The sequence below is a fragment of the Sylvia atricapilla genome, chromosome 3, assembly GCF_009819655.1.
Source record: "Sylvia atricapilla isolate bSylAtr1 chromosome 3, bSylAtr1.pri, whole genome shotgun sequence".
In the NCBI taxonomy this organism is placed as follows: Eukaryota; Metazoa; Chordata; class Aves; order Passeriformes; family Sylviidae; genus Sylvia; species Sylvia atricapilla.
This window is the reverse complement of record NC_089142.1, coordinates 6,237,552-6,256,891: the sequence shown is the minus strand read 5'-3', so window position 1 is coordinate 6,256,891 and position 19,340 is coordinate 6,237,552.

The following is a 19,340-nucleotide window of genomic DNA, read 5'->3' as shown; positions in this document are numbered from 1 at the left end:
GTGTGCTCAGGTGAGCTCAGGTGTGCTCAGATGTGCTCCTCCACAACCCCCCAAAGCTCCCAGGGAAAGCCCAGGCACAGTCACTGAGTACAACACTGAACTGCTGATAAAACTGCATCTGCTGAGACACCTCCCTGCTCCCTCCCCTTTCCATGCTGGCTCCAGGAGCCCCGACTCCAGAGGGTGAATATAGAAAAATGTAAACAATTCTGTGAGCAATTTTGATGTTGCCATAAGTGCTGAAAGTGTCATTGACTGATCTGATGCTCTCAGATAGTAATTTTTGTCTTACAAAAAGGCCTTACACTTTCTTTTTCCACAGCATTTATATGACTCGATTTTCTGCAACAGCACCTTAATTCAGCCAATTTAAACATTAACTTCTAGACAGGGTTGAATTATTTGCAGATGAAATAACACCTAAATTGCATAGGATTTTTAGAAGACAGTGCAGATTCTAAATGATGCTTTTGTTCTAACAAGAAAGTCAATGTTCACTAAAAAGGTGAGTAGCCAGTAATAAACCAGCAAAATCTTAGGAGAATACTGCTACTGGCTTTTAGTTGTTTTCTCTTGTAAATATGGTGCACCCCCATCATGATGTCAGATGCCTGATGTGCTCTACCCTTAGGAAAGAGACAAGGACAATTAGAGGAACAGTGTCATTATCACATGTCAAAACAAGCAATTATGGTTTAGAGCCATCCTTTAATAGATTATTAGATATCCGGATACTGTCAGAGCAAAAAAAGCAGAAATACAGAGTGGAAAAAAAACCAAAATAAAAAAAAAAAAAAAAACAAAACAAAACAAAAAAACCACACAAACAAACAAACAAAAAAAACACCCCAACCAACCAAAAAAAAAAAAAGAAAAAAACCCCAAAAAACCCCCCAAAACCAAAACCAACCAACCAACCAAAAAACCCCACAAAAAAACCACCAAAAACCCAACCCAACCAGAATGGGATATTTATATACTTTCAGGGAGGGAAAAAAGGCCAGGAAAATGCAAACAAGCTGAGGATTTTGTGACAGGTCTACATGTCTCATAACTGAGAGCTTATTCTCCATTATTACTGTGTAGTCCAGGGAAAGGCTAGATTTTCACTTTTAGCATTTAAATTAATCTTTTTTTTTTTTCCACTTGTTCTTTGTTTTCTTAACTGCACAATGTCATTAATTGGTATCAACCCAAATTGCTTGTATCAGCTCATTCATCTGTAAAGGCCACCAGCTTTCAATCCAATTCCTTTTCATTCACTGTCCTGGTGTAGTTACCTTTCAAGAATACACATTAATTTGTGCTCAGCTAATGTTTGGTTTTTGAAATATGTTTGGACGTGTGTGCAGTGTCAATATTTGATGAATTTAATCAGGAAATGCAAAGGTGGATTTATTGCCTGAATCATTAGACCTAGGGATTTTTTATTCATTAGGCATTTGTACCCACACCACCTTTTAAAAAATACTTGATCACTATAGAGAGGTGATATTGCTGGCAGGACCATTTTATTTATTTCAACACTTTATCTAGGCCTGGTGCTTCAACATCAGTTAAATTCCTTGATCCAAAGCCATCAGGGCCGTGAAATTTATAATCAGCTATCCCTACCCTCTCTAACCTACTTATCTCCTAAATACATTGTTCGCAGCTAAGGGTTTTTTATTCTTTAAAACAAGATGCTATAAAAAAAGGACCTTTTTTTTTTTTTTTTTAATCTGGCTTCCATTAGGGCAAAGCTCAGTCAGGCAAAGATAATGCTCAAACTACTTAAAATCTTGGAAGTGGTTTTGTTTAAATTCTTAGAGCCTCATATAGCTCAGCCTGCTTTAAATGTTCAGAGTGATTTAAACCTCCTATAGGCTCATGACTGAAACAGGCACATGTGTGCACTACTCATGGCATTGTTCAAGGTCATTGGAAAAATTCACTTATTCTGTGTTTCCACATCATTTGGCTGGAGTCTCTTGTCAAACAATAACCCCAGAGTAAAGTGATTAGAAGAAAATTATTAGAAACATGGTGAATACTGCTTAAAATTCTTGAATCCATTAGTGTCTCACCTGAAAGAGGTCTATCTTGTAGGTACAATAAAAGAAGCCTGAGATCAGTAAAATAATTGTGTCACATAAATCTCTGCATCTGGTGGAAGAGGTCCCTCCCCATAGTAGATGGGTTGGAACTAAATGACCTCTAATGTCCTTTCCAATCATTCTGTAATTTTGTAATTCTGTGGTTCTATGACCTAAAAATCCTTCATGCATACAAGAAAAAATAAAGGAAAAAAGAGGAAAAAAAAGGTATAAGATTGTAACATTCAATTTTGAGACTTCTTTTTTTTTAAAAAAAAATATAGTTTTGAGCTTAAAATTTCCTGCCATATCTTGTAGGAAAACTGTAGGGAAACTGCCAGAACTTTACCAGAGCTCCAGGATGACCCTACTTGAGCAGGGAGATTGGAACATATCCACTGTGCTCCCATCCAGCCACATCCATTCTGTGATTCTGTGATACAGTGAAATTGCAGTCAGAATCTAAATTCTCAGGATTGCTGTCAAGCTGTTTTGTTCCTTCAAGAAAACCTTGGACTTCATGTTAAAATCCAGTACAGGGAATTTGAATCTGAATAGAATTTGCTGAAAGATGACAGAAATAACAGGAATTCTGAAACAGTAGGGTTTAATGAGAGGGTTTGCTAGGAGACTCCAAATCCTGCAGATGATTGGTGTGTAACTGAGGCCATGTTCAGAAAATAAATTTTCATGTAATTTTATAATTTGTTCTGGTTATCTAAACAATGTAACTAATCTTAGCAGCTCATAGGAGCTTTATGAATTCGTATCTTTCACCTTCGAAATATCAAAAAGCCATCTAATTTGAAGTCAAAGACCAAATAAATGTAAATATATCAGATGTAAACATATAAGATGTAAATATTTTAGTCTATAACAATTTCAGAGTATCACATGCGATGGGCTAAGAGTATTTGTGAGTGAAGGTCAAATGGAATGGCAGCTGCAGTTCTTGCAAGATATCCCTGTGCTTCCAGCTTCCAGTCTGGGATGGGACTGACCTTGTTCTTGTTTTGAAGAATGTATGCTAGCTGACTGCTGCTATGCAGATGATAGCTGAATGAAGGAGGAGGAATAAGTAGGAAAAAGAACAGAGTGCGGAAAAATAGAAATGTGCAGTTATTCTGTTCCTTGCTTTCCTCCTACATGCAAAGAGCAGCAGGGGAGCAGTAACAAAACATCTTTGTCTTCTTGAAGAAATAGCACCAAAAGCTGTGCAGCTGTTCCTGAGCTTAGGGGTGGTCCAGTCTCTGAATAAATCTTGACAAACCAAGGCATTCCTTTTTCAAAGTTACATGCACAACACTTTTCTTATTTCAGTTTTAATTTGGTCCCTGAAGATTTGGGATCCTGACTTCTTTTGTGGGTGTTTTTCTTGGTGATTCCTTTTGTTCTTCCTACAGAGTGTCTACCACCACGGGACATCTGAGTGCATCTGCTAAGCAGAACTCACCTAAAAGACCTCTCTGCATTGGTGAGTCCTGGAGCATGGCAGCATTGGCAGCTGAGGTGGTGCTTGGGCCTTGGCACTTTTAATTCATTAATGCAGGTGCACCTACAGAGCCCAAGAGCCTCAGCCAACAGCTCACCTGGCAGGTGACACCCATGGCTTGTGTGCAAGGCATGATGCTCCCTCCCACGTGAGCCACTCAAACCTCTCTGCCAGCAGCAGGAGCCCTCCTGGACTCCTTTGAGCTTGCCATCTCTCCCACAAGCAGAAAGCTGTTTTATAAACTGCAAATCAGCAGTGGAGATTGCAGTCACAGTTTATCTGTGCTGCCACAAATGTGTCACTCGCCAGGCTTTAGCAAGGGAACAGCTCATATGGCTTAGTGAAAGTCAGCCAAACTTTCCCTGGTGGTGTTTAAGGGTTGGATGGGCTCTGGGCAAACTGCACTGGTGGGAGGAGTCCCTGCTCATGGCAGGGGAGTTGGAACTGGATGGTCTTAAGGCCCCTTCCAACCCAACCCGTTCCATGGTTCTAAGAAACCCGCCTGTTCTGTACCAATAGGCAGGACATACCAATAGACTCTTCTTTTCCACTCTCACTCCTTCTCCTTTGAACCCTTGAAAACTATTTTATACATCATTTAAGCACAAAATAACTGAAATCCCTCAGTGAAGCAAGTCCTTGCCTCTTGTGATATCTCAGAGCTGAAGTGCAGCGCTTTCCAAGGTGGTGCCTCCACCCTGGAGAAAGGTCTCCTGGCAGGATGGGACAACTCCATGGCTACAGGGCATGGCTCTGCTCTGCCCCTCAGAGCCCTCAGCAGAGACACTCAAACAAGCCAGACACCCAGCCAGGCTTTGAAGAGTTTGCTTTTCATTTTTCTTCTGTTAGGGTGACAGGAGCAAAGAACAATTACAGCATTTTTAGTCCAGCTGACAAATTACATGTTAGCTCAATTTAGCCTAAGCACAATTTCCCAATCAAAGTCAAACCAAACAGGCTTGTGTTTTCTAAAATTCATTAATCCTGTTTGTCTGTTTCACCTCTATAGATTACTATTATTATACCATGTCCTCAACCAAAGAAAAGAGCATGAATTTTGGTTTTGTTTTCTAGTTGTATTGGGATTTTTTTTTTTGCTCTTCAGAGGTGTCTACATTGCAAGGTTACAAATATTTAATTAGCGAATGGAAATTCCACTGACTGACCAAATGCAATTAAGCTATCTAGCTCATTTAAAAACTGGATGTGAATTTAAATAAGGCTCAGCTTCATGGAAGCTGCCTCCCTCTGATGGACATTTTTGGTTTGAATCAAAACAAGAAGAGACTAATTTCTTACTGTTTTCTTGCTAATTTCTATTAATTTCTTTCACTCATCTCTGCTATTAATACAGATATCCAGTCACTGTCATTGACAAATGGCAGGGATATTGGTTTTTTCTAGAGCCAAAGAATGCCAAAAAAAGTCACAGAGAATGAAAGAAGAAGAGAGGTAGAATCTTAGACATGTTTTGTTCAGAATCTGGTATTGATTCCCCAGGGAGCAAGATCCAGAAGAACCATCTGTATGAGTGGGGAGATGCCTCCAGTTAATCATTATATTATACCACATGGAGAATTGTTTTTGAACTCCCAGATTGTTCCAGTTTTTAGAAGCTCAAGGCAGGAAAACAGGTCCATGGGATCCCACACCTGGAACTCTCTGCCGGAGGTGAAAATTGTATCCATGATATAAAAGAATTAATCTCAAAGAAAACTTCAGATTTTCTCTTCAAAGAAATATGCAGCAAAGGCTGCTTTAGTTATAATAATCATGTGTAGGTGATTCTTATTATTCTGCCCATACAGATGAGGTGAAAAACTGCCCTAGATTTAGATACCCAGAATTATTTTTGACTTTTAATTCATTATTGTATTATTTTTATATATTTTTAAGGTAGTGACTTTTTTTTTCTCCTGTGAAATTCTTCAAGGATTTAGAACTCCCCTTTTCCCACCTGGTAGGAAATTATGTCTCAGAGATTTTGAATGTTCTACCCTATTTTCTGAAGTTATGGTCCTCCTGAAACCTGTTTGATGGGAGAAATTAAGACAGGGCTAGCTTGCTTCTAAGTTTTCCACTTCTGGAGGAAGTCTTTATTTAGCTTTCAGGTAGAAGGTAGAGGAGGTAGAATTAAAAAATATATAAAGAATCACCCCTTGGCTTTTGTGAACGTCTTAATCTTAGAGCTGTGAGCAGACTTGTTCATTTTGATGTTTTATTGACCAACAGAAAACAATGTCAAATTCTTAATGCTCACTGAGCCAAATCAATCCAATTGTCTGAGGGCAGGAACTGGATCCATTTTGCTCTTAGAAAGATAACCTAGTGAACCTGCCTGGCAAACAGAGTGATTTCTTCTAAGTCCAAGTGTCTTCTCTGGTGAAGGGAGTTTTTTTGGATGTAGCTTTTCATTGAATTGCAGAATGTTTTGGATTGGAAAGGACCTTAAAGACTTCTTGTTCCAAACCCCCTGCCACAGGCAGGGACACCTTCAGCTAGACCAAGTTGCTCAAAGAAATCCCCATCCAGCCTGGCCTTGGACACTTCCAGGGATGGGACTTTGAATTTAAATACCTGCCTCTATCTACATGCTATTAAATTATACCTGCATCTTTCCAAACCCATTGATTGACTGTAAATGTTATTTAAAAATACCCCAAGATACTGGAGGACATTTGGGTGTCCATCTGTGCCTCACCCATCTTCTCCTGTCTGCCCAGTTCTTCCCAGGCAACACTTGCAGACATGGAAGCACTGACTAAATCACTGGGGCTGCCAGGTTTTCCAGGACCTCAGAGAAGATAAATGATACTGGGTAGTTCTTGTAGCACATAATGCTTTTCATCCACAAGGCATGCAGCTAATATTCATTCAAAACCAGAGAGATTTATGCAATAAAATTCTGCTTATAGACACTTCCCAAATCACAGTAGAGAAGATTGTTAGACAAAAAGCCAGTGATGCATTGGCTCAGCCATTACACACCTTGTAGATGTTTCCTAAATACATAACTGCTGGATTGTTGAGGAAATTGGAGTTCCAGCTGTTGCAAGAACATATATTATAGGGCATAGTTAATTTTGCACTTGCCCTTGGAGTTATTAGTTTCAGATATGCAATACCCTTTCATTGTCTACGCACCTATATTTAAAACCAGACACTTTCAATGTATTTGCAATGTCTCTGACATCCTTTAAACATTAATTTTAGGATGAAATGGACTCATCCAAAAAGGTGAGACTTTTCTTCGATGAGGGGCAAAGGCAGGCATTGCAGACAACCAATTTTGTCAGATAAATGTTCTTTGAAGAACAACTGCTAAAGCCTAGTACTGTGCTGTAAATAATCACGAACACTTTGTCCAAAATAAATACATATTTTCCTTTCTTGTTTTTAAGGAGTTTTTTTAATCTTTAAATATTTTGCTGGGTTTTTCGTTTGTTTGTTTGTTTTTAATATTTTGCTATAGTTAAGAATTCTGGAAGACTTTGACTGTATTAGTAAATAAATTGGGACTGAGATATGGGATCAAGTCCTGCCTGTGAGTGCCCATGTTGTTTAGTGCAATATCCAGGCCAAGCATGGCCCATGGAAACAAAACTCTCCCAGACATTGCGCAGGCCTGGAGCAGGGAGCAGCATCCGCCAGGGACTGTTCCCAGTAAGCAGTTTGGACTGGGGATGTGGAGATGGGAGTTGATTCATCCTCTTGGACCTCAGCACTAGGAAAAGATCCTTGGCTAATTTTATTGAGTAATATAAATGCAGGTATTTCATCCCAAAATGTTGGAAAGTTTTGCTGAATACTTCAGAAGAAAAAAGCCCAAATAGCTTTGACAAAATGTAGGAATTTGGCATTTGCTCAAGTTAGGGTATGGGAGTAGTGGCACAGGATTATGACTCCTCACAAGGCCATAGTTTTCTTTCTTGCTTGGACAAAGGTCCTTCTTTTCCATCCTCTTGCATAATGCAGTGAAAGACATGGATCAGGCTTGTATGCTTTGGGAGAATCATCTGTCAAATATTCCTGAGGTGAAATATTGATTTTACATTTGAGGCATGATGAAATGAGAAGGTTGGAGGTGAGTTGAATGATTTGATACAATTTCACTCATAATTCCTTCACCTGACACCCATTGATACAGAGAACACAAAATGCATGTTCACCTCTATTAGTAAATACAGATTGAAAAATATAATGAATATGAGTTGCTATAGGTTCTTTACTGATTTGAGCTCATCACCTCACAAATTTATGAGAAATGAGAAAGCTGTAAGACTTTAAGACTTTAAACTTTCTCTTAATGCACCATTTCTGACAGCTCTAATGGCCTGATTTCCTGTCACCTCCCTGTGATTTCAATTCAAACCTGACTGAGCATTTGGGAAAAAAAATCACTTGGATGATATCTGCAAATAATTTTGCATACTTCTCTATGTTTTTCCATATTTGCATGATTCCACCAATTTCAGGAGTGCTCACACAGCTTTACAAACTTTGGCACAAATTAATTAGGACCAGAGCTCAGAACATGAGGTGCTCCAAATGACTTATGAAAGTCAATGACACTGTGATGCAGTTTCATGGAGCAAGATGAAAAACTCAGGAGGTTTGATGGATGCCTAGACCACTACGACACAGCATAGCTTGACTTAATTCAGCAGCCAGCTTGTCTGTTTAAAGACAGCTCAGTTAACAACAGCCTGCTCTGTGTTGTTGGTGAAAGAAGAACAGCAGTATCCTGTAGCATCAGCAAGATTCAAAGAGCATGAGCAACCAGCAAAGGGATTTTGCTTGAATTGTTAATGAATTATGGAAATTACAACATTACAGAAGGAACAGAGATAAAGTGGATCATTCTCACAACCAAAGAGAGGAGAAAAAGCTGAAGACTGCGCATTTATCAGAAGAGTTGATTCTGCTGCTGAGAATATTTTGCCAGTGAAAAAATTAAATGCCATGAATTATGGAGATTGTTTAATGTATGTGACTGCTCTGAATAGAAGAAGGTACAAAGGCATGTCAAAAGAGTAGAAAAATTAGCAGCTGAATTTGGCAGCTAGTGAGGAAAGAAGGCCATGTGAGAGTCATCATGACAGCATAAACCAGTAAATAATCAGGGAGGGCTGAGATGTGGTTTGATGAAGTAGGAGAAGACTGGATGTGTATGTGGTCAAAAAGCCTCTCAGAAGAATGAACAGAGAAATTGTGCTCTGAAGAGGTTGGGAGGTGTGGGAAAAGTCTATCAGAAAGCTGTAAGTCTACAAAAAATGGGGCGAGAACAGAGCTCATTGGGGATGGCCTAAATTAAATTATTAGAAAGATTTGTGGGTTTTGGTCTTACAATAGTTTTGATGTAAGAACACTACATTGTTTTATATTTTCCATAAAAAATAAGGTTTAGCACAAATTCTAATACCAACAGATGTTTGCCTCCAAGTTGTCTTCTGTCTGAGAAATAATGTTATGCTTCCTCACAGAAGTAATAACGTGAATGATTTAAATCCTTCTCTCCTTTGTAGGGAGAGCTTTTGTTTAGGCTTCATCCCCGTGATCTACCACAATGCTCCTTCTTGCACAGGTTATACCTCCAAGGAATTGTAAGCCAGCCATGTGGCTGAGCTTGGGAAGAGGAACACGGGCCTCCTGAACCATTATTCCCATGGGACACCATAAAAGTTAAATCGCTGACTTCCAGAGCATTTGGGTTTTCAGCTTTTTTTATAGCTTTAAAAGAAACCTTTTCTGAGAGAAACAGCTTTAATCAGCAATCCAATTTCAGTGAAAAAAAAGTTCAGTGTAAATTCCACAGATATTTCTGGAAAGGAGATCTGGCAGGGTAGGAAAAATCAAGACTCAGGTGGTTTGAGATGGAAGGATTCTGGAGTCACTACCAGTGGCCAGGTGATGTGGTTGATCAGTGAGATGGAAGATGATGGAACCAGTGCTAAGGGGTGAGCAGGGATGGGGAGGAGAAGAATGAAGAGAAGAAGGGAAAAAACTCAGCACTTCATGAAGTGGACTGCGTTCAGAAGAGAGGGTACTGGGCAAAGAGCTGTGAGCAAACCATTGTGACTTGAACATGGTACAAAGTGCAAAAGGTTTTTGCTTCCTTCATTTCACTTTCAGAAGCCAGATGATCCCAGTGTTCCCAGACACCTAATCAGAATCAAAAGAAAAACATTGGGGGGAAAAAAGAACAAAAGAAAAAAGTTTCATAAATTCTATTCATGGATAAACAAAGTTATATCCTCCTGTATCCACACATCTATTAGTGTAAGCACTTTAATTTGGTTTTATGTTTTGGTCATAACTTCCCAGTGTGGCATGAAAGTAATTCAAATAAAGGGGTCTGCAGAGGCATCAAATTCCATTCTTCCAGTTATATTGTGAAGTTTAAGGATGGTTATATCCATAGAGCAAGCACAGAAGTTTGCTAGACATTTATTCCTTATCTATATTTTAAAAAAATGTGCCTTTTTCTTACCCTCGCAGAAAAAAGGTCTTTGTGTCTATGTCTGTCAGTGGGATTCTTTTGAACCTAAACCCTTATTTTATAGAACCATTTTTATTCATAATTGTAGCTATGGGGCCTGATCCTATTTTCACACTAGAAAATGCAGTCGATTTCAATCCAGCAGTTGTGGTCAGACTTCTGTAAATGAGATTAGAATTGAGCCTATGTCAAACACAGTAGAGCCAGAAAAAGATTTATTTCTCTCATTGAACTCTTCAGGTGAGGATTTGTCCAATTAAAATATATTATCTATTATACTTTGGACAGCATGACCAAACTAAGCTAACACTCAAAATTGGATGTTTGGAAGGGACAGGCTTCTGTTTTTCTTCTTCAGCATGAGATCATTGGAGTGCTTTTGTTGATCTTGGAACTTTTTTAAGAGCCAAAAACATGATTTTGCAAAGATCGGGAAGACCTGCCCTAACACCTTTGGCAAAAGGCCTGGGCTGTGTTCCGAAAAAATGAGTGGGGGTTGTTCTTCAGGGTGCTCTGAATTTGAAGCTTCATGCCCTTTTGTAGTCATTGATGCATTGGCTAGAAAATTTATTTTATTCCCATGCCTTCGGGAGATCTATGTTTGTGCAGTGAGCAGGGGTTGGTTTTTATTCAGGTTTGGGCAACTGATCTGCCAAAACTTGGCCTAAGCCACGTTGAACAGTAATCAAATAATCACCTTTCTATAGCATAAAAGAGCCAAGAGATGTAATCAAAACAACCAACCTCATCCACAGGAGTGCCTCTCCCCATCTTAACGAAACCTCAAAACTTACCACAACAACATTTGCAAACTCTCAGTGGCACCCTTAAAATGTTATTGGACAAAACAATTTGGGACAATTTGGTTTTCAATATTGGTTTTTCAGTATTTGGTTTTCAATAACTGTGTCTGCCACAATTTCCACAGAGGATTCCCTGGAGCCATGCTCCCGTTGCCAGGCTGGTTTATGAATATTCTTGTTTGACCTTGAACATTTCCATTCCATCTCTGAGGGGAGAGGTTGTTGTTCACCCACCATTCATGGGATAGTAATGCCTGGACAACCACAGCAAGTGTCTGAAGTATTAAGTGTCAATAGGTACCTAAATTCCCAGAGAAATCCAGGAGACATTATTAGTTTCAAGATATTCTAGACATCCAAATATCTTGGAGAGTTTGATAGAGAGCTTTTTTCATTATTCATTTAGTCTATGTTGACCTTTATTACTTTCCCTTGGCTTTTCCTCTATTCCTTCCATTTCATGATGTCTCTGTGATGTTTGAAATATTTGATTCCGTCTCTCAAGAGACAGAAAAATGCTTATCCTATGGTGCTACTCTGCCTTTTGCAGGTCTCTTCTGCTTCCACCAGTCTGAAAATAAAATTCCTTTTCATTACACTTTGGCATTCATTTTTGGATGTGATATTAGGATAGTGGCAGTATTTACCAAAACTATAAAAAGAACATGAAAAGATGATGTGATGAAGGAATAAAATAAACAGGAACACAATACTCCTTAAATTAGACCCTTTTAAAACTTAGATATTGCATTCTATTGGTGCCATCAGTGCAGATAAAAAGGAATCACATCAAGAAATAAGAACCACAACCCCGTTCAAAGGACTGCTCTGTAATCAATTTTTTCCTCTTTTCAGACTCACTGAATAACTGTTGAAAGAGGCACTGATGGCATTGGAAGCATGGATCCAGGACCCCTGCCACCACAGCACCATGGTCATCCTGAGGCCCTACTGCAGGGTCCTCAGGCCACATCTGTGCACTGATACCCACTCTAAAAGGCAGATTTTTGGTGTGAAATCTGTCTTTTTTGGGGGGGATCTAAGAATAGTTAAAGAGGTCACTGAACCTCGAGCTCTCTGCTACCTATTCTAGCTGAGAATGATAAGTGATCATTAAAGCAGTCCTAAATCCATGCCAGTGCAAAGTGAAACAGGTTTCATAAAGAAAACCTCTCTGTCTTTTCAGTCCGTGTATCACTCAAGTCAATTAAGAACCATTTTTCAGCACAGGGTAGGAAACAGCTCCAGAGGCTGAAGGGGGTGAGTGATGACAGTCACCTCATTTACTGCTCACACAGAGCCATCTGAGAGATGTACCTCAGGAACTGAGATTACTGCTGGCAGCTGCCCCTTACAGGGCAGTTTCATGACAGTTAGCTTTTGCATAGGCAAATATTAATTATTTATATTTACTGCAGCTTCAGTAAAATTAGTGCAGCTTTTTAGGCTGTGCACAATGACTTTCAGAAGGAAGTCAGGAAATGCTGTTAGTTAGAAATATAAATGGGCATCGCCTGTGTTTAAATAGGATACATTACAGTATTAGTAGGCATTCATTATTTGTCATATGGCATTTTTTTAATCAATATTTACGAGGATAATTAGTTTTAGACAGTTTACATTCACAATTCCATATTTACCTGAGCAGGCAGTTAATGCACTGGGAAGAAATCTTAGCTAGTGTAACTGTGTTCAGAGACTAATTTTGGGAGCTTTCAGGATACCTGGGAATAGGAGTCTCAGCCTAATCACAAGCTCAGTACCAGGGAATGGGAACTCACCACAGAAACCTTGTTATTAGTGTATCACCTAGTACACAATCTTCTGACTCTTTGGACAAGTGTCAGGTGAGTTTTGGATTAAATTATTTTAATTCATATAAAGTAAGTAATTGCAAACATTGGTTTTCTAAACAGTGTAAACAAGCACATCTCATTCAAGCTGGCTTTCTGATCAGTGTGGGAAAGAACCCAATCCTTTACTTATTTTTAAATATTCTTACTTCCTACATTTTCTCAGGCTCTTTATTTCCTAATTACTAGCAGCTCTTCCTTGACATTTTATCAAGCAGTTTTCATACTGTTTTATTAGATGTTATGCAGCTGAAATACTGAACCATACTAAATGAAAATGTTTAAATGATAGGCTTGATATGCTGCAGATGCATCACAAAATTTACATGTAGCATGTAGTTAAGCACATTTAAAAAACAGAGAACTAAAGCACAAAACTAGTCAGCTCTTCTCTGTCAGTGAGAAACAGGGTTTCAAAACCACTTTAAGTAGAGGCCTGCCTTGAGGCTGGTTGATGGGAGAACACGTGGTCCTGCCTGGGCTGAATATGCATCCTGCTTTCATCGCTCAGGAGATGAACAATGCAGATCTCTATTAATCATAATAAGGATTGCAATAAATCATAACAAGGATTCTGTCCCAACCAAAGAATGAAGCAAACTCTGAATCTGGGGCTGAACGCAGAGACAAGTTAATTTATCAGTGAATTGTCAGCAAAGAATGTACCTTAATCTTAATTACTGGTAGACCACCGTGTTAGAGCCCTGAAACTTGTCTAACTACTAATACAAAGAGCAAACAAGGTGTCAGCATGGAGTGATGTGCTAATCTCCCATCCTGAGGTGATGCTGGATGCAAACAGCAATTCTGCCTAAATTTGCAGGCACCTCAGAGCTATCAAGCTCTCCTTGATGTGCTTGCCCTAGATGTAACATAGGAGGCAACAGAAAAACACTTCTCTGCATTCTTTACTGGAAGCTTTGGGGTCTCAGGATACTAAGGAAATGGTATTTTTTAATTTGCCTTTGTGCATAAGGGGGAGAACATGCAGTTTCTTGAACTCAGACAAGATAATCTATACAATCTTGTGGTCAGGTCTCTTGTGGGATATTAAGACAAATATAGCTGACAGTTGATGATTTTAATATGTGGCAGAGCTGTCCAGGTTCCCTTTATAATAATGGAGAAAGGATGAGATGCTTCTAAGCTGAAATGCATTTTATCCTAAGACAGATGTTACATGATTAATTTCTTTAAAGTCCAGAGGAGGCCCCAGAGATGATAAGGGGGATGGAGCATCTCTCCTACAAAGACAGGCTGAGCTTTGCTTTGTTCAGCCAGAAGAGAAAGCTCTGGGTACACCTCACTGCCTTCCAGTTCTCAAAGGGAGCATGTGAAAAAGAGCTAGAGAAATTTTTTACACGGGTAGATAGTGATAGGACAAGGGGGAATGGCATTAAACTAAAAGTGGAATGATTTAGACTAAGTATTAGAAACAAAATATTTACTCAGAGTGTGGTGAGGCCCTGGCACAGGTTGCCCAGAGAAGCTGTGGGAAGTGCTCAAGACCAGGTTGGATGGGGCTCTGAGTGACCTGCTCCAGTGGAAGATGTCCCTGCCCATGGCAGGGGTTGGAATGAGATGGTCTGTGAGACTCCTCTAACCCAAACCATTCTGTGAGTCTGTGACAGTTTCTCTTCAAGTGAGAGTCTCCTTGAGCTGTGATGCTGAATAAAGTTTTGCAACTTATCCCAAGATGAAAAATCCATGAATTTGAGCACATTAAGTGCCTGACTTGTCGCAGACACCAGCTAGTACTAGTTTCTGATCTCATTTAAGATTGTTTACTTGTGAAAAAGTAAGAAGTAATCAGTCAAATACATTCTATGCTTTCTTGCCAAGATCTTCACCTCTAACTAAGTGCCATCCTCGGCAGAGTATTGTCAATGTCATTTATTTCTTTGTCTAATTCCTGTGCCAGAAACTTCTCTATCACTTCAGATCTTCATCTTCAAACATATTCAAGCAATCTGTCTTTTCCTATCAGTATCTGCCATCGTTATTTCCCTCTTTTGGATATTAAACCTGGTAGCTCATGCAAGGCAATTATTGCTCTTTTTCTAACTTGGCAGCCTTTATTTGTGGTTTCACAGTACTTTCCTTTCAAACTTGTTTCTTCCCAAACTTTTTTCCTACTTACTGCACTTCTTATTTTATTTTTGGTGTTTGTGAGCTTTTCATTTCTAAGGTGACCTACAAAGGATTTTTTTTAATTGGACTTACACTTTGTCTCTTTCTGGAGTACAAACATATTCTTTCTTTTTGTTTGTTTATTCATAGCAATTATTTTTCTTGGCTATTTCAGGAATGTAAGTGCTGGTCTTTTTTGATTTTTCTGGATGCTACTTTGAATCTTCCCAAGGACATTTATTATTAGCTCTTCCATTGCAGCTGACTGGATATGGGTGTTGGAAGTTTAATCTGTTATCTCCATAAAATATAATTACTTGTACCCACCAACCTTGAAACCAGCCCATATTTATATAAAAATCCCTAACTGTTCCTCAGTGAAAGCAAAATTTACTAGCTACCTCATGCCTTCCTGAAATGTTCTCAAAAACTGCTTGCTTCATTAGATATATATAATCTTCCCTTAATCTCAGCTCGGCTTTCATATCTATGTTATGTGCCTAATATTAATAAAGTAAAATCTTACAACCTCCCACTCCCTGTCCCAGGAAGAAACACATTGTACCTAATTTCCTTCCAAACTTCCCAAGGAAGATTTCACTGACATTGTGTAGTTCTCCAGTCTTTAGTTTCTTATCCCAATATTAGTGCTTGAAACTGTTTCAGGTGAATCAAACCTTAAATGTCTATTTCTCTTCACTGAGTGTAAAGACCAGTAACCCTTACAACAACACAAACTGCATCCCAAACACAAATAAAACTGTTAGGCTCCATGTCTTGTTTCTACCCCATTTTCCCTTCCCCAGTGAGTCCCTCTCACCCTTGCTGAGCAAGGCTCTGTGGTTTGCACCAGACCACCCCCCATCCAAAAGACACCCTGGATTTTGGCCTCTGTGCTCTCAGGGGCAGCAGTCGACTTTTGTGTGACTTGGAAACTCACACAATTTGTGCCTGGACCTACAGTGACTAGGAGAAAACCTCCTCATGTCCATCATTTACACTTTCCACAGCTGATTTTACAACATTTTTTTTTGTGATTATCAGGACCTTTATGTTTATTAGCTCTTCTTGCTCCCCAGGTTTATTTTTTGACTGGTGGAATCTCTCTCTCTCTTTTTGCAGTTTGTTTTATTACACTGTGTAGACCAAGATCATTTACTCCTCTTTTAACAGCAAAACCTTTTTCCTGTGATCTTCCTTGTAGACCTTAATAATTTCTCTTCCTTGGTGATGCACAGCCAGGACAGTATTAGATATAAGTCCTTTACAGAGCCTTTCTGCAGGGCCATTAATAAGAAATCCTTCTAAATGGATACTAATCCTTAACGGGTAGGAAAATGGACATCAGGAAATTCATAGAATTATTTCACTCCACGAAATGTCTCTCAAATTTTGCTATTGTGGCTTTCATCATAAAGGCATGGAGGTTAAAAAAGACCCATAAGATCATTGAGTCCAACCACTGAGTCTGACTGTTGCCATTTGCTGGAATAAACTGCAATCCTGTGTTCAAATAAAGGTATCTGTGGTTTGAAGACCAGTGAAGAGAAGTAGCTGTTGAATTGTGTCCTCTCCTGCTGTGGCCAACAAGCTCAATGACAGAGATAAATGTGTGTTGGCACACATTTACTGGATCCATATTTTAAGCAAAAGTTGAAACCTCGCTTCCACAAAATGCTGATGCAGCTATCCAGAAAGATGAACCATTAAATGCAGGATCCATCCTCCCTCCCTTATCTGCTTTGCTGAGTGCTCTGCGAGTTGGTATTTCACATATCAGCAGGAAGAGCCATCTGATGAAGTTAGGAAAGTCTTCTGTGTGGAAAAAATACCCTAAAATACACCTCAGCCATGTGTCAGTGTTTTAGGTGTTCTATTGCATCTCTTATACCACCAGGCACTTCTGTACTGACAAATGAGCTGATCCCCCAAAACACTGAACCCCTACATATAAACTATTGGATGTATTTGTCTTCAGCTCAAGCTGAATCCCACCTTCATATCTGGTCATCTGAATCCCCCCATGTCTCTGTCCTTGCAGGGAAAGGCTCTGGGCTGCCCTGAAGGTGTGCAAGCAGGACAGGAAATGAAGACTTTTTTGCTGGCCCCTTGGAGGGCACAGACACAGTCCCTGAGACCAAAATACTGCACTTGTTATGTCTTGATTACTTGGTCCTAACTGAAAGGCACATATGGTTTGTTTCTACATACATCAGCAAATTATATTTGTGAACAAGATGCTGGTTACTTTAACCCTGTCCTTTCTAAAAACAAGTTGATTAAAAAATCACTAATTTTGTACAATAATTAATTTCTGGTTTTCTGTAGAGATTCATTCACCCATCGGAAGCAATTTCCAGATTTGTCCCACATTTCCAGAAAATCTTTTCTGACTTGAGGTAGGTGGTTGACTGCTTAGTGATGGCCACTTTCAGATGTCAGCACCTTCATTCCGATTTCTGAGTGATCAACTGTTCTGAAAATCAGGCACCTTTTGTCTGATGGAGAAATTCCTAATTCCTGTGCATGAAATGCAATACCAGGATAGTCCTTGCAGTAGATGTTTCCTATGTTTTTATCCCTATAACCACCATTTTTATGGGGGAGTTGGGCACATTTCATATGTGCCAGCTGTTCAATTGCTTATACTGGTAATGTTGATATATAAAGTATTTGGAAATGGTAAATTTATTTCATGGTTTAATATCACATTTAGGAAATCCCAGAAGAAAAAGGTCTGAGGATTAATCTAAAGAAATATCTTGATTAAACCTTTGTGTTGAATTGGAGTGGATTGGTGCTGTAGGGCTGATACAGCCACAATTTTCCAACATTTCCCAAAGCCTGTGTCCTTTTTGTGCTGCCTGCTGGGTGATTCTTCAGAATTATGTATTACCTTCAGCTCTATTTAATTTGTTCCCATACGAGGGGTGTCTGACAACAACAAAAAAGTGTTCTCTTGAAAGTGTAGCCATTACAGTATCTTCTTTTATTGTCTGCTGGTTACACTGTGTTCTATTACATTACATGAAAAATAGAGTGTCTCTTTTCTGATTAGATAGAGAGGAAAGATGGGAACTGTATTTTGTCAGAATTTGCAGCAAGTGATAGGGGTAAATGAATAAAATATTCTAAGTTAGTGTTTACCTTGTTTCTTCCTTTGCTGACTATTGAGATCTCTTCATATTCTTTCCTTTTATATAACAACCTTAGCTAGGAGCACATTTTTCTTTTTTTTCTTGATCTTCATCTTTTTTTCAGTGGATGCTGGAACTCATGGCAGTGATTCCAGGTCTTGCAGCAGATGGCAGTTTTCTGAGAGGACTGGCAGGAGGATTTTTCTTGCACTCCCTAAAATCAGGCATTTAAATAAAAGGAGTGCAACTGATGCCTGGTGTTGACCCCGAAAATCTTCTAAAATCAACACTAAAGATTGTTTGCTCTTTTGCTCTGTTCATGTGTGTGGAAGTGAAGAAGTTCTGTGATGGATAAATCTAAATCAAAACCCAGAACTGCAATTTTTTTCTCCCCAGAAGTTTAGACTTTAGTGCATGTATTTGTCTCCTGCTTCCCAGCAGGGTGAGGAGATCTTTCACATAAAAGCTGCCATAGGAAAACCAACCCATGAGTGAAGAATACCCATCTATTATTTGGTATCTATTACTAGCTCTACAAAAATCTATCACACGGGAAGAAGATCATGGTCTACATCTCTAAAGGAGAGTGGGAGTTTTGAGGGGCCTAATTTTCAAAGTAATTAAGTTTCCAAAAGAGAAGGAAAATCCTCTTAGATCCATTCTTGACAATTCACAGTTGAGTCATGTGTCTTCCTTTTCTTGTGATGTGTTGGGTTTTTTTAACAATCTGAAAATCAGAGACAACTTTGGAAGTTTGTGACATTTAGGAGAGAAGGAATTCCATTGATGCAAAGCGAAGAAAAATGAAACACTCCTCTATAAATGAGCCATAATCCATCTCCCATGCCAAATTAAGAAGTCAATACATCTCTTGCCTGACTTATGTCTCCGTTCAAACTTGATGTTTCTGAAACAACATTCCTAATCTCCACCCCTTCCCTGAACTTGCATTCTTCTCTCTGTTTCAGTCATTCTGAAAAATAACACTATCATACTCATCAATCAAGCCTATCATGTGGGCATGATATTTACATGGATGGATTTCACTCCACTGCATCAAGCTGTTTCTGAGTCTCACTGACACCTCCTGAAAAAAGCTGCAAGAATTCTAATCCATGTAAGGAGTTAAATTGTATCCAGGCTCTTACCACCTGATTTCTCAAGCCTCAATAAACACAGTTTTTCCCATTTCCTTTTCTCATCTCTTTTGCAATGTCTATAAAACTCGAAACATTCAGATTAGGTGGGTTCTGCAAACTGCTCCCTGTAACATCCTCAGTTTCTTTACAGCTGCCTTTTTTACTTATCTATTAGAAATTACCTACCTAAAGAGTTTTGAAGGAATAACTTT